The sequence below is a fragment of the Eptesicus fuscus genome, chromosome 4 (genome assembly GCF_027574615.1).
Source record: "Eptesicus fuscus isolate TK198812 chromosome 4, DD_ASM_mEF_20220401, whole genome shotgun sequence".
Taxonomy (NCBI): domain Eukaryota; kingdom Metazoa; phylum Chordata; class Mammalia; order Chiroptera; family Vespertilionidae; genus Eptesicus; species Eptesicus fuscus.
Genome location: NC_072476.1, coordinates 96,600,388 through 96,615,401, shown reverse-complemented (window position 1 = coordinate 96,615,401; position 15,014 = coordinate 96,600,388). Strand labels below are relative to the sequence as shown.

At 43.1% G+C, this 15,014-nt stretch overlaps 1 protein-coding gene across 3 annotated transcripts in view; it reads right to left on the bottom strand.

The window, feature by feature from the left end:
• RETREG1 (reticulophagy regulator 1) overlaps positions 1 to 15,014 on the bottom strand; it is a 97,230-nt gene that overhangs the window by 59,422 nt on the left and 22,794 nt on the right. The gene's annotated exons all lie outside the window — the stretch shown is intronic.

The following is a 15,014-nucleotide window of genomic DNA, read 5'->3' as shown; positions in this document are numbered from 1 at the left end:
ATCACTCATTTTAATAAACAACTGACCCCCTCCCACTCCCAATCAAGGCAAACATCAAGGAAAAGATCTTTTTAAAAAGTGTTGTCAGGGGAAGCAATGAGACGTCTCTAAATCTAAAGCGTGCAGTTCAGCAGGACTGAATGCCGAAAACACTGCTGGTGCTGTAACGGCATTAGATGGCTCTGAAATTATAGTTTAAAAATACTCCCCAAGAAGACAAGCCAAATGACTGCAGGATTATAAGTTCTCTCTCCCAGTTGTTCAGGTATTAAAAACAAGCACAAGTAAGAATAGCCTTCAAAAAAAAAAAAAAACCAACAACAACAACAAACAAAACTAACAAACAGCACATGAGTAGTAATGTAATCTACTCAGTAAGGGTACAACATCATATGCCTCTTTTCCTCCTTTGACCAAATACCTCTCAATAACGTTTTCCCCCTCATTGTCCCCCCTTCCTACATATTCCTTCCTCTTTCAAAAAACAATTAGAAAGGAGACATGACTAAAATAACAAGCGAAGGGCACATGGTCCATCATCAAAGCTGGCAGCTGAGCATCTTCTCTCCCTGCCTGCCTGCCTCCCTCTCATGATGACACGGGCCATCAGGATCATCCAGGATCATCCCCCACCTTAAGATACTTAACTTAATCACATCTGCGAAGTCCCTATATCATGGGAGGAACACGAAATCGGCCTGGGCATTAGGAGGTAGACACCTTTCCTGGGGGTGGGAGGGGTGTTCAGTCTACCACAAACACTACGCAATCCTGCAGCCTTTTCTTTTGTTCACTTTTCAACAAGCAGAGACCTTTGCCTTCAGTATTTCATGGGTCAATTCATGCAGAGGCCCTTTCTCCACACAACTGCAAATTAGGCCATGCTCTGGGATTCAAGATTCAAGAATATTTAGAGCTCTGAAAAATCCATGTTTCCATTCATTTCCAAGAGAGGAAGAAGTAAGTACTAAGTCAGGGCCCAGTTAGGGAAGGACAGACTTTGGAGCACATAATAAACAACCTCCAAAAGATTTCCTACGACAGTGGATAGAATGGGGGTGCACTCAGAGGACCATTGAGTTCCTGGAGGCCTCCCAAACCATCTGCTTAAGAAGCACAGTCATCTGTCACTGATTTGTGGATTTCCTCCCCACTCGGTCTGTCTTATTCTCCACTGATGCACCCTTCCATCCCTTATCTTACTCCCTGTTCCTTTTCTTCACTCCCACTACTACATGAAAATAGATGTGTACCCATGTGCATATGTCTATGGCTATTGACATAACCTTTAATTGTATTTTCTTCTTGTAACTTTAGGAGCAATACTATTTTAAGAGCAATACTGTTGAAATATGCAATACTAATAACACTTTGGAGCCAGCTGCTAGGTTTCACCATAGCCAAGTTATTCTTAGCTTCTCTTATGCACCCTCTAGTGGCAGCCAACACTAGAGCAGTCTTACAAGGAAATATCTGTAAAATAGGTGTCAGAGCCCAAGAATATGGTGCAGATTTTGCACAAGCTGTCAAATGTACAGTGTAGGCGAAAAGGGGCCACATACTAATCTGACAAGCTCAGGGGCAGCCTGCATGGTGGGCCTTAAAACGCAGAGACCTAAAGTAACCACACAGGATGGTCTGACATTAAAACATTCAACGAAGTAAGTCATAGTGGGTAGTCATGTCCTAGGCCGGTATCTTCCGACAAACGTCAATCTTCATTTTCACTGAGCCTGTCTACTATCTTTTTGCATCTAGGATAACATACCTTTGGAATGTCAAGGTAATTTCCTTTCTCCAGACTCCCACCAGAGCAGGAGACCACGGAGTCCCTCATTGTTATTGTTGTTGTGTTCACTGCTAACTGTTAACGATCCTGCACGCACCTATGTAAAAGAAGTATGTGTCTATTTGTTTTACTCTTTATCCAATCCCAGAGACTTTCCCACTTTGCTTTCTCCTGGCTCCCTAGTCTACCACCAATGAATTTCATGCACCCCTTAAGTCTTCCCCTTTGATTCTGATATGTAAAATAAGTGGTATAACTGCCATTTTCTAGAGCATTTTCTCAATCCTTTGAGATTTTGCTTCCTGGCAATTGTCATCAGTTTGCTCAAATAAACTCATAAACATTCCTATAGGTTTGGACGTTTCTTATGCTGACAACAGCATGCCGGCTCAGGAAACCATTCACTTATGTGTTGGGCATTTTCTTTTTGTGATCTTTGGTATGGCCATATAGTATACTCAAACTCAAGAAGCAATGGACAGCCTGGTTTTTAAAAAAATCCAAAGTCCAGTGAAGACAGAGGTCTGAATAAACTGTGGTATAGGCACATGATGGAATATGATACAGCAACAAAAAGGAATGAACTAAAGCTATACACAGCAACATGGAAGTCATCTTCTTGAAGAATGTTTAACGCCAAGGCACTAGTTCTAGAAGACAACATAAATATGGTCCCATTTTCATCGACTTCAAAAACAAAACGTTGGTTTATAAATACATACAATGTAATTTAAATATATGTGTGTATTTATAGATATTTATATGTATACATACACAAATATGTATATAATTTTAAAAGCAAAGAAACAGGGAGCACAAAATTCAGGACCATGCTTGCCTTTGGTGTGGGGAGGCAGCAGAAGGGGGTAGGGAGACACAACAGCGCCAGTCCTGGTTGGGGGAAAGGCTCGTGTGTATTCATTTCATTATAATGTTTTATAACCTATGTGTATATCCCACATGTTCTTCAACATAACAAATGTGATCATTAAAATATAATTAAGAAATAAGTATAGGTAGGTAGATTGATAGACTGATAGATTGACAGCTGATATCTGATAGATGGACAGACAGGTGGACGGGCCAATAGAACCCAGGGGTGAGTTGTTCTGAAGAGAACACGTGCCCGATTCTCAGATTCATTCTTGTTTGAATTGCCCAAAGCCTATAGTTTGAGCATAATACTAGAAATATCTACCTTACTCTGGATGACACAGAAGTTCCACATTTTATGTTAGTAAAACTTACTTGTAAGATAGACACCTAAATCATGAGAATATGCACTTCAGCCCCTTCACATGTACCTGGAGGCTCAGTCTGGGGCTTGTGACTAAGCCACAGAAAGGGAGAATTTCAGAAATGTAATCCCATCCTTCAGATACCACTTGACCTTGGAAATTAATGATTTCAACATCTTACTTAATAATACATTAATAATTTTTCTATATCCCTATCCTGTGAGACTTAGTGTCCAGTGACACATGGTCCTCAGACTGATTTCTGAGGCTCCATCCCCTCCATTGGGCCCAGTGGCTTCTCTGGACCTGGGCCCTGACCTTGTTTCCAATGACGGAGCCCAGCCAGGCTCTCTCCTCGTAACCAGAGCCCTGTCTCTGGACCGCAGCTCTTTGGCACTTAAGTGAGCTGAATGCCCAAAGCGGTGCTGCCTGTGGAGTTCCATTCTACCTCCCACATCTGCTGTCAGAGGCCCCGCCCTGCCCAACGGGACACCCCCCTTCACTGAATATCTTGTCTCCCCCTCATGATAAAGGCTATGCATGTCCATTATAGAATAAAAGTAATAAACGGGGTAAACAAAATCAAGAAAATTAAAACTACCTATATTCCCTTCACACAGAGAGACCACATTTATGTACCAACATATCTATAATAATAAAAGCATAACATGCTAATTAGACCAGACGACCTTCCAGACGAAGCCGGGACTGTGAGCGAAGCCCGGGTCCCAGGTGCCTGCTGGCAGCCAGAGGGAAAACCGGGTCCCAGTTGCTGGATGGAAGGCCAGGTCCCGGGTACCAGAGGGAAGCCGGTGCCGGCAGCTGGGGGAAGGAAGGCCTACTCTTGGACGAATTTCGTGCATTGAGCCTCTCGTAATTAATTATATTGGATGATGCATTATCTCTCTCTCTGTACTTGCTTTAAATCTACAATGAGTAATAAGGGGTAGATTTCACAGCCTTAAATATTCTTGTACAACATGATCTGAATTAGCTACACAATATTCCATTTATTCCAGTTACTATAGCTGCATTAGAAAATAAAAACTTACTGGTATTAAAGAAAAACCACCCTCAAACACAGCCTCTGCTTCAGGGCCTTTGCACTTGCTAGTCCATCTACATTTGCATGTCCTCCAGACATGATTCCCAACCTCACCTCCTTCAAGTCTGTGCTCAAAATCTTTTTAAGGAAGGTCTTTCCTGAGCACTTTATTACAACTTGACCCTCCCTGCCCACCCTCGCACTCCCTAATCCCCTCTACTACTTTAGTTTCTCTTAAATGCCATCTAACATTATCTATTGTAGTAACATTTATTTTCTGCTCACTCACTCTACTGTGAACTCCACAAGGACCTGGTTGTGTGTCTGTTGTTGTTTTTTTTTCTTCCACAAATGCCTGGCAATAAGGCATTCGATAAGCATTTGTTAAAAGGATGGATAAACGAATGAACATCTATCTATATAAAAGGCTAATATGCTAAGTGTCCTTTCCACATTCCGACCAGTCACTATGATGTGCTCTGACCACCCGGGGGCAGACGCTCAATGCAGGAGCTGCCGTGATGCGCACAGAGAAACAGCACCATGGACCTGGCTGATAAAGCAACACTCGGCTTCCCCCAAGTGGACACAGGCCCCGCCACCACCCCGGAGTGACAGCCCATCAAATCACAGCCAATGCTGCTGAGACTCCATGGCCAGCCTAGAAACGGCTGCTGTGGGCACCGGGTAATGATGTCATGTAGCAATGCCCAGCTTCCTCTTCCTAGCGACAGGCCATCTATACATATAAAAGGCTAATATGCTAAGTGTCAGTCCGGGTAATGATGTCACGTAGCAACGCCTGGCTTCCTTTCCCTAGCAACAACTACCCTCCTTGCAGTTTCTGCAGCCCAGGAACACGACTTGCTTTATAACCAGGTGCAAATATTTTAACCAAATGTCTGTGAAGCGTTTTCCCATGCCTTATCTCATTTGATCCTCATAAAAGTCCTGGAGTAGGTAGATAGGAGACTCAGTAGAATCCTATTTTCTTTTCATTAGTCAGAAAATGGAGATTTAGAAAGCTTAGAAACTTGACTCGACTGAAAAGAAGAAATGGTAGACCCTGAAAATGACTTCAAGTTTTCTCACTGTGTAGAATATAGTCAAACACTGCTGTAGTTAAATATTTTACCCTTTGTTCTCACTGGGTGATCTACAATAATAATCTGCTTTGTGTTGATATTTACTGCTGTGTTGCTGACAATTACCTGAAAGAGAAGTTGGGGTGCTTCACTGGGCTGGAAAAAGTTTAGCTAAATCAGAAAGCAGGTCTAATTAAGCAATTTTATTTTATATATAAAATTATAAAATTATATATATATATATATATATATATATATATATATATATAAAATAAAATTGCTTAATTAGACCTGCTTTCTGATTTATATATGGCTAAGTTGACTCACGCATGCACAATACATATAAAGCTCTTGCTGGCATCAATCACACATGTATGTTTCGATCTGTCATTGTTGATCGTGAATTTGGTTGACACTTCCATTATAGAAAAAGGGCGAATAGCGATATTAAAATATTTCTTCTAATTAATTTCCTTTCAATGTGCATGAATTCATGCACCGGGCCACTAGTGTGTGTGTGTGTGTAATTTTACAAAAAGACTGGAAGGAAATAAAACTGAAAGTGAGTTTAATTTCTAGGTGATGGGGTTATTAGGGATATGGGTTTTCATCTTACTGTTTCCTATATTTTCAGTTTTTTAAGTTAGCATGTATTATTTTTAAAATGAGAAAAAATATATTTTAAATGCTGGTAGGGAAATGTGACTACAAATAAAAATGTTTGGGAACAACAGAAAGAGACAGACAGAGAAAGAGATAGCCAGAGAGGGGGGGGGGGGAGAGAGAGAGAGAGAGAGAGAGAGAGAGAGAGAGAGAGAGAGAAAGTGGGGACCAAAGGCAGGCACTGTAATAAATCTAAGTGAAAGTAAATAAATTCCTAACTGGGCAGGTCATGGTTAGTCATTACCAGGCTTGTAACTTCCCTAGTAAAGTTTTATCTTTGCCTTATGCTTTAAAATGCCTTTTTCAGACCCCTGGGAAGAGTAACCACCCTCAGGAGAACATATAATCTTATTAACTATCCTGTAATCCAATCCCTGCCTGGTTTTTCTCCCACCTGCATGTAATTTTCCTTATGTTCCCTCCTTTATTCCAAATGCACATAAGAAACTGAAAACTCATTCTCAAAGCATTTGAGATCTTGTTTCTCAGCATTTTTGTCAATTTTGACACAAATAAACTCTTATAAAAATTCTCTACAGGTTTGGATGTGGAAGGAAGGAAGGTAGGAAGGGCAGGAGGGAAGGAAGGAACTTTTAACTACCTGTGAAGTCTATATATTCAAATAATTGTAACATAGGTTAGGGCAAGTTAAGAGAAATTTCAGCTACCAGTCTTCTTTCTCTGGTAATTTAAATTTACTGAAGCAGAGAAAGAATGCTACTAGTTAGCAATTACTCTAGTTTAATTATACTAATAAAAGAGTAATATGCAAATTGACTGTACCTCTACTACACCCACAAGACACGCCCACCAGCCAATCAGGAGCGAATATGCAAATTAACCCAACCAAGATGGTTGTGGCCATAGAGCGAGCAGGAGGCTTGGATTTCCCTGGCGATGGAGAAAGCCAAGCTTCCTGCACATCCTGGCTGGCCCAGGCCTCTGCTCAAGGCTACAAAGTTTCAATTATAGAAGATAAATAAATCCCATATACCAAGGCCTCCACTTGGGTTGCTGAGGGGCGTGTCTGGCCTGCAAACCACCACAGGCCCCTTGCCCAGGCCACCCCACGCCCCAAGGGAACTCCCACCCTGATCCAGGACACCCTTCAGGGCAAACCAGCTGGCCCCTACCCGTGCACCAGGCCTCTATCCTATCTAATAAAAGAATAATATGCAAATTGACCATCACTCCAACACACAAGATGGCAGCCACAAGATGGCCAGCAGGGGAGGGGAGTTGGGAGGGACCAGGTCTGCAAGGGAGGGAAGTTGTGGGTGATCAGGCCAGCAGGGGAGGGCAGTTGGGAGGGACTAGGCCTGCAAGGGAGGGCAGCTGGGGGTGACTGGGCCTGCAGGGGAGGGCAGTTAGGGGTGACCAGGCCTGCAGGGGATGGCAGTTAGGGGCAATCAGGCTGGCAGGGGAGCAGTTAGGCATCAATCAGTCTGGCAGGGGAGTGGTTAGGGGGTGATCAGGCTGGCAGGCAGAAGCAGTTAGGGGCAATCAGGAAGGCAGGCAGGCGAGCAGTTGGAAGCCAGCAGTCCTGGGTTGTGTCTAGCACCGGGATCGGGCCTAAACGGGCAGTCGGACATCCCTCGAGGGGTCCCAAATTGGAGAGGGTGCAGGCTGGGCTGAGGGATACATGCCCCCATGCACAAATTTTGTGCACCGGGCCTCTAGTTTTATATATTTATAAATGAACTACATTTTCAAATCCTTAATAATTCAAGATCTACTACCTAATCAAATCTAGTAAGCATGGAGTTAAGATGGATGAAACATGGATGAAAATGATCAGAGTAGGAACTTTCATTTGTTATCAAATAGCTATAGAGATCCAAGGGCTGCCACTGGGAATGACACTTAATTAGGCAAAAATGTAGCAGATCTAAAATAATGGGGGGGGGGGCGGGGGGGGAGAGGGGATGGTGCTAGAACTAATGTTAAATCAGATTATTGTGAAATTACATTAATTTAAAGAAATGTTAAAAACTATCAAAAAACAAAAATTATGATAAAATATAATATTGAGTGCTTTTCACTTAAGGAGTTCTAAGTATTAAGTATTTAGGCTCACATAAAGGCTACTACTCTGAGACCCACATGGAGCCTGACCCCTAGGTTTCTGTCCATGTTTTGACTCAAAATACCTGCTTGAACATAGAGAATATGTTACTCATGAATGGAATGTACATGGAAGAACAGGTCTGGCAATTTACTGCCCTTATCAATTGAAAACAGTGGGCTCTGAAATGTATTGTACTTCCTCTTTCATTTTATTTTTAACCAGAGGCCCAGTGCACGAATTTGTGCGTGGGTGGGGTCCCTCAGCCTGGAGGGCGATAGAGGCCTATGGGGGAGAGGGGTGGCCAGCTGGAGGGAGGGACCACGGAAGGTTGGCTTTGGGAGCCCACTGACCACCAGGGGGCAGCTCCTGCGTTGAGCGTCTGCCCCCTGGTGGTCAGTGTGCGTTATAGTGAATGGTCCAGCAGTCATTCCGGTTGTTCCAGTAGCTTAGGCTTTTATATATATAGATGCCCTGGGAAATTTATCAACTACTGTTATGAAGATCCACATCAATTTCATGAAGAGCTTTCTCCCCCCAAACTCACATTGTAGGCATGTATTTTAATTTGATAGACTCTTGAGAGAAAAGAATGGCCCTTAATGTCTAGCATGAGGCATTTTAAAAACTCTTAAATAGCCCTGGCTGGTGTGGCTCAGTTGGTTGAGCATCATCTCACGCACTAAGAGTTCACTGATTCCCCATCAGGGCACATGCCTGGGTTGCAGGCTCAATCCCCAGGACAGGGCATGCAGGAGGCAGCCGATTGATGTTTCTCTCCCTTCCTCTATCTCTAAAATCAATAAAAAATATTTTTTTAAAAACCAACTCAAAAATAATTTTTTATATGGGTTCACTATTGATGGTAAAAAACTAAGCAGAATTCTCCGTATCACTGTCCTCCAAAACAGCTTTAAAAACTGCTTTTGGTCCTTTGACCCATACTTGTATTCAAGTTGGGTAATTTTCAAAGTATAACTTCAAAAAATGAACACAACAGATTGGAATCCGGACGGAGACCTTTGGGAAACTTTCGGGCCCAACCTCAGCAGCTCTGGCTAAAAGAGCTGCTCTCCCTCCATCAATGACTGGATCTGTTCTTTCCTGAGGAGGAAGAAAGGGGCTTTGACTCCCCATTGTGCAATACATGACTACAGAATTGTGCTCAATTATTATTTTTTTAGAAAGGAATAAAAGGCCTATTCGGATTTTTATTTTGGCAGGGTAGAGACTTTAATAGTGCTGCTTAGCTACCAGGCCAGCCCAGACATCTTCAGCCAAAAGCTTACCCAAGCACCGATATGCTTCTGCTAAAATCTAGCATATTCTGAATTTAAGTGAATTTCTTTTCTTGAGGAAATTTTTCTTTTCATTTAATCCAATCAAATGCATGCTTCATAGCAAGGTTTTCTTTTAAAGCTCATGGAGATGTGGCTCCCTGTCTATCGTTCTGGCTGCAATTAAACTAAATACAGTTGCCAAATATTATGCCTTATTAGAAAGGTACAAGCACAAGGTTACAAAATACAAGTTACAAGGTGACTTATCAGACACATTCAAAAATCCTAAACCTATAAAATCTAGTAGTTTCAATGCATGAGTCAGAATTACTGCCATACCTAACAGCAAAGAGAGTAAACTTTTCAAGTTACCATGTGTTGGCAGGGAGGGTGGTGGAGAAAGCCCAAAATGGAGTCACTTGGGCTATGCCCACATCACCAAACCAAGGCTTCCTACCTAACCTAACTGCAATTTCAACTTTCCCCAGGAATATCATCTTAACCAGTCAGTCTGGAATTTTCTGGTGAGCTCATCTTCCATACAGGCCCTTTCCATCCTGGAAGGATGCTGAGGCTGTCAGTTCTTTCCAATCCCTTCTCCCTTCTCCCTTCTCTCTTTACAAGCCTTCCATCTTGTACAGCTCCTTGTAACTCCTATTTGCTAGATGGGATGCTGCCCGATTCATGAATTATTCAACAAAGTCAGTTAGATCTTTAAAATGTACTTGGTTGCCGAAACCAGTTTGGCTCAGTGGATAGAGTGTCGGCCTGTGGACTGCAAGGTCCCAGGTTCAATTCCGGTCAAGGGCATGTACCTTGGTTGCGGGCACATCCCCAGTGGGGGGTGTGCAGGAGGCAGCTGATCGATGTTTCTAACTCTCTATCCTTCTCCCTTCCTCTCTGTAAAAAATCAATAAAAAAAATTTTTTAAATGTACTTGGTTGCATTTTTGTTATTTAACACACGTGACTATTTGATGCTGTTTACTTGATAATTCACCCTGTCTACACAATTTTGATGAGGAATGATGACTCATAAATATAGGAAGCAGTTCTCACACTAAATTCTCTTCCTCAGAGGAGACAATTTAGCAAACACTAGATGACTTTTCACTTTTAACATAATATTGGGCTCAAAGATTTAATCAGACATTTCTTACTTAAATGCTCCAGTTCATTCTGGGCATACAAGGTGGGGCAAGCTCAGGACTTGGGTTTTACAACCAAAGATTCTTGGTTCTTCTTCCCAGGGCAGGACAGAGGGGGAATCCAGCTACAACACTTTAGCAGTTACCTGAACCCTGACAATACCAAGGGCATTTATCCCATTTATCCCATGAAGTGGGGCCACATAACGAGAGTAGGTGAGAGAGTCAAGCTGAGAGGCCTCACCTGGCAATCAGACTCAGCTAGAGGCAAAAAGCTCACATCTGGTGCTAACCCCTGCTGGCTCTAGAAAGACTGTTAACCCTCCACTGTGCCCACAAAGAGTCAGCTCAAGGTTGGGCAGAGTAGATCCAATGCACTCCTTACATGGCTTACATTACACTCCCACTTCCTATGAAGGTGACCGGCTGGAGCTCGGGGATTCTGGGGGGAGTCAGTCAGAAAATCCCAAAGCTCTCAGCCACCATTTTCAAAATTGTTAGTTGCCACAAAAAAAAACCTGTATTTTCGGTAAATTGGCACTGAACAATGAAACAAGATTTATGAATAGAAGAGCTCCTTCATCTGGGTTATAACGCACACCACTATTAAAGAACTAGGGTTGGAAACACGTGGCCTAACTGGAAACAACTCGGTTATTAAAAAGGGATGTGCGCTATTTTTCCTTTGCTAACATTGGGTTTAGTTCAGCCAGCGGCCACAGTCACATGCAGAAATAAAAAGCTATTACACTATGAATCAGGTTTCATTTCAATACCAGGAATGAGTCATAAAAGATGTTAATTTGGTTAGGCTGACAGACTGCTCCGCATAAATCCTGTTCACAGGTTGTAGAGTTAGTGCTTATTGGTTATTTAAAAAAAAAAAAAAAAAATAGGTCAAGCCTGAGCGCTTCCCGGAATTTACCCACCGAGAATCACATTTGTACAAAAATGAATTTTCCAGGCACAAAAACCAAATGTGAATGGCCTGTGATTAAAATTATTCAAATTTGATTGCTGATGACAATACAGGAAATGAGGTGCTGGCTTTACTGTTACGTAGTCAACTTTGTAAACACCTTTAGAATGTCCAGAAAAACTACACAGGCATAGGTGTGCATGTATACTACCATCCTCCTGCTCAATTTTGAAGGAAATTCTTTAAGCTGAGCTTAGCTGACAAGAGCAAATGTTCCCAAAGGGTAAACAACAGTCTGTGAAATAACAAGCCACTAGATGTAACACGTGAGGCATTCCTTCCCAGCCACCCCCCGCCCCAACGCAACTTAATTGAGGTGTAATTTACATAAAACATTGTATAAGTTTAGGTGAACAATATGATGATGTGTACACTTATATATTGCAAAATGTTTACCAAACCCTTCACCTCACACCGTTACCATTTTGTTGTTTTGGCAAGAACATTTAAAATCTACTCAATTAGCAAGTTTCAAGTATATAATACTGCATTGTTAACTATAGTCATGCTGTACATTAGATCCCCTTCTAACTAAAAGTTTGTGCCCTTTGACCAACATCTCCCCATTCCCCCGCCCCCCCACCCAGCCCCTGGCAATTACCCATCTACCCTGTTTTTATGAGTTCAGCTTTTTTCCGATTCCACAAGTGAGATCATACTGTATTTTGTCTTTGTCTGACTTATTTCACTTAATGTAAGGCCCTCAAGGTCCATCCATCTGTCAACAATGGCAGAATTTCCTTTTTTTTTAAATTCGTTTACTAGAATTTCCTTCCTTTTTTAGTGCACTGTGCATATAAATTTTCTTTATCCATTTATCTGCCGACTCTTAGGGTGATTCCACATCTTGGCTATTGTGAATAAGGCTGTAATGAACATGAGGGTGCAGCTCTCTCTTCAACCTGTTTTCATTTTCTTTGGCTATGTACCCAGAAACGGAATTGCTAGATCATACAGTGGCTCTATTTTTAATTTTTTGAGGAACCTTCATACTGTTTCCCATAGCGGTGGCACCAGTTTGCATTCTTACCGACAGTGCACAGGGTTCCCTTTTTGAGGAGCTCCTTTTTAATATAAAAACTTGACAATGGCTTTAGGAAGGGAGAGCGCTCCATTATTTGGTTCACCTTTTAACAATGCATTTAATGGTCCTTAAACGAGCCAACGAGAGCCCCAGGAAGAGAAGGTCTGGCTCATTCTGAAGTGGAACAAACTACTTGCCCAGTGCTAGTTAAAACTCACCCTAGGTTGCTAATCTGGGAATCAGCTGTGCAGCCGTGGTGTGGGTGTTGATTCTATCTACGGCCCAGTGAGAGCGAGGTTCTGAGCTCAGCACCTGAGACCTTGGCAGCGGAAAGCCCCTGGTCCACAAGGAAGCGCTCTCTGCTTCCAAGGATCCTCTTATCCATCACTGTATTTTATCCTTAAAATAAAGTGGTTTTACATTTTCCAGTGTTAAAAAACACAAGCACTACCCAGTAGCAGATGCCAAGAATCAGTGTAAACAACATAACAAATCTTCATCAAAAGAATCTGAGGGCCGAAACCGGTTTGGCTCAGTGGATGGAGCCTCGGTCTGCGGACTGAGGGGTCCCAGGTTCGATTCCGGTCAAGGGCATGTGCATTGGTTGTGGGCACATCCCTAGTGGGGGGTGTGCAGGAGGCAGCTGGTCGATGTTTCTCTCTCATCGATGTTTCTAGCTCTCTATTCCTCTCCCTTCCTCTCTGTAAAAAATCAATAACATATATTAAAAAAAAAAAAAAGAATCTGAGGGCTCAGCCGGCGTGGCTCAGTGGTGGAGCATCAACCTATGAACCAGGAGGTCACGGTTCGATTCCTAGTCAGGGCATGTGCCTGGGTTGCAGGCTCGATCCCCAGTGGGGGGCGTGCAGGAGGCAGTCTATCAATGATTCTCTCATCATTGGTGTTTCTATCTCTCTCCCTCTCCCTTCTTCTCGGAAATCAATAAAAATATTTTTTTAAAAAAAGAATTCGAGGAATACGTATTTTAATTTCACATCTTCAATGAGATGAATAGATTAGGAGTGAAATTATACAAAGGAAACTGCAGTGAAAAAAATATGGGAAAATATCCCTTCCCCTCTTCCCCCGCTCCAATCCCCATCTTCAGACACCCATCACAAGTCCCACTGTCAGGTGCTTCTGACCCATCAGCTATAGGTCGTCGGCTCCAATGATCCCCTCCTTGAGTTGGATTAATCTGCAAGAGCAGCTACGAGAACTCAGAAACATTTTACTGACTAGATTAGCAATTTATCACAGAGGATCTAACTCGGGGACAGCCAGATGGAAGCGATGCATAGCACGAGGTAGGGGAAAGGGCACAGAGCTTCTTCCATGGTCTCTCCACATGTCCACCGACCCAGAAGCTCTCCCTACCCTGTCCTTTTGGGGTTTTACGGAGGCTGCATTACATGGGCATGACGGATTCAATCATTGGCAATTGGTGACTGGTTCAATCTCCAGCCCCTCTCCCCTCCCCAGAGGTCAGGGGTTAGGACTGAAAATGCCAACACTCTAATCCCATGGTTGGCTCCCCATCCTTAGGTGCACACAGACTGGAACACTGGGCCCCGGGAAGTATCTCGAGACAAATGACTGTCAGAACCTTGCTGGTTCCCCCCTGGGCCATGCCATCCCTCCCACCCATCCTTCCTCCACCCTGAGAACCACAGGGGGATGGGGGGGTCAGTTTTCTTCTTATATCCAGTGTCTCCCTCTGTGGAGTCTCCTATCAAGTTCACAAACATTCTGTCCATGGAAATTTGGGATCCAAAGTGAAGGAATAAGCAGGCAGAAGTCAACTGGTCATAAAATTACCCTTTACACCTGAAGTACTCAATATTTCCAAGAGCACAGCTTTCAAGGCACATAAAATACGAAATTGTTGTTTGTTTGTTTTTATAGGATTTGAACAGCAGTTTGGTCCTTTTGGGGCATTCATTTCATGCTGTCCACTTTATATATATCGAGCACCCCAAACCCCTCCTTCTAAGTAATACAAGAATGTTTCTTTAAGGCAGGATTTAGAAAAACACAGAAGTGCCCATAAAAATTCATTGTACTCGAATATTAATCCTTCCACTGTCCTCATTTCTCCACTTCTCATATGCTCAGCTGGTCAAGTGAATTATGCTCCCCTCGTCAACTGCCCGGCTCTTTTCTCTGCATTTGGAAATGTACTTCTACTTCTGGGAGGTGACACCCAATGAAAAGGGAAGTGACTTGTCTCCGGCTGGGCAAGGAGTCAAGAGGTCAGTCCACATGTGCTACACCATCACCTGTCAGAGCCTTGCACCTGCTCCTCCCACCCCAAAGTCCTCTGAATGACAGCATGGTTAACCCTTCAGGAATGTTCCGGCAGAGTTTCGGGGCCCAGGGTCGCCCTGTCCTCCCCAGCAGTGCCGTTCATGCCCCAAAACAAAGTCTGAAAGGAAATCCTCAATGAAAACGCCCCTCTTTCGCTTCCAGTCCACCCTTCTTTCTTCACTTCCAGTCCTCAGGCATTGTCACTGGCACATAGTCAGGTTGCCCAATATAACAGCAAGATGTGAGCTATTTCTTCAATGAGTCCCCACTGGATTTGCTTGAAATTTCTTTTCCCATTCTTGTAAATTCCTATAGGACTTAAGTCCCTGTCACTAAAATGTTATTTCAGAGCTCTATCTTGGCGGCTCAGTCACCTCTCCCCTCAGTCCCCC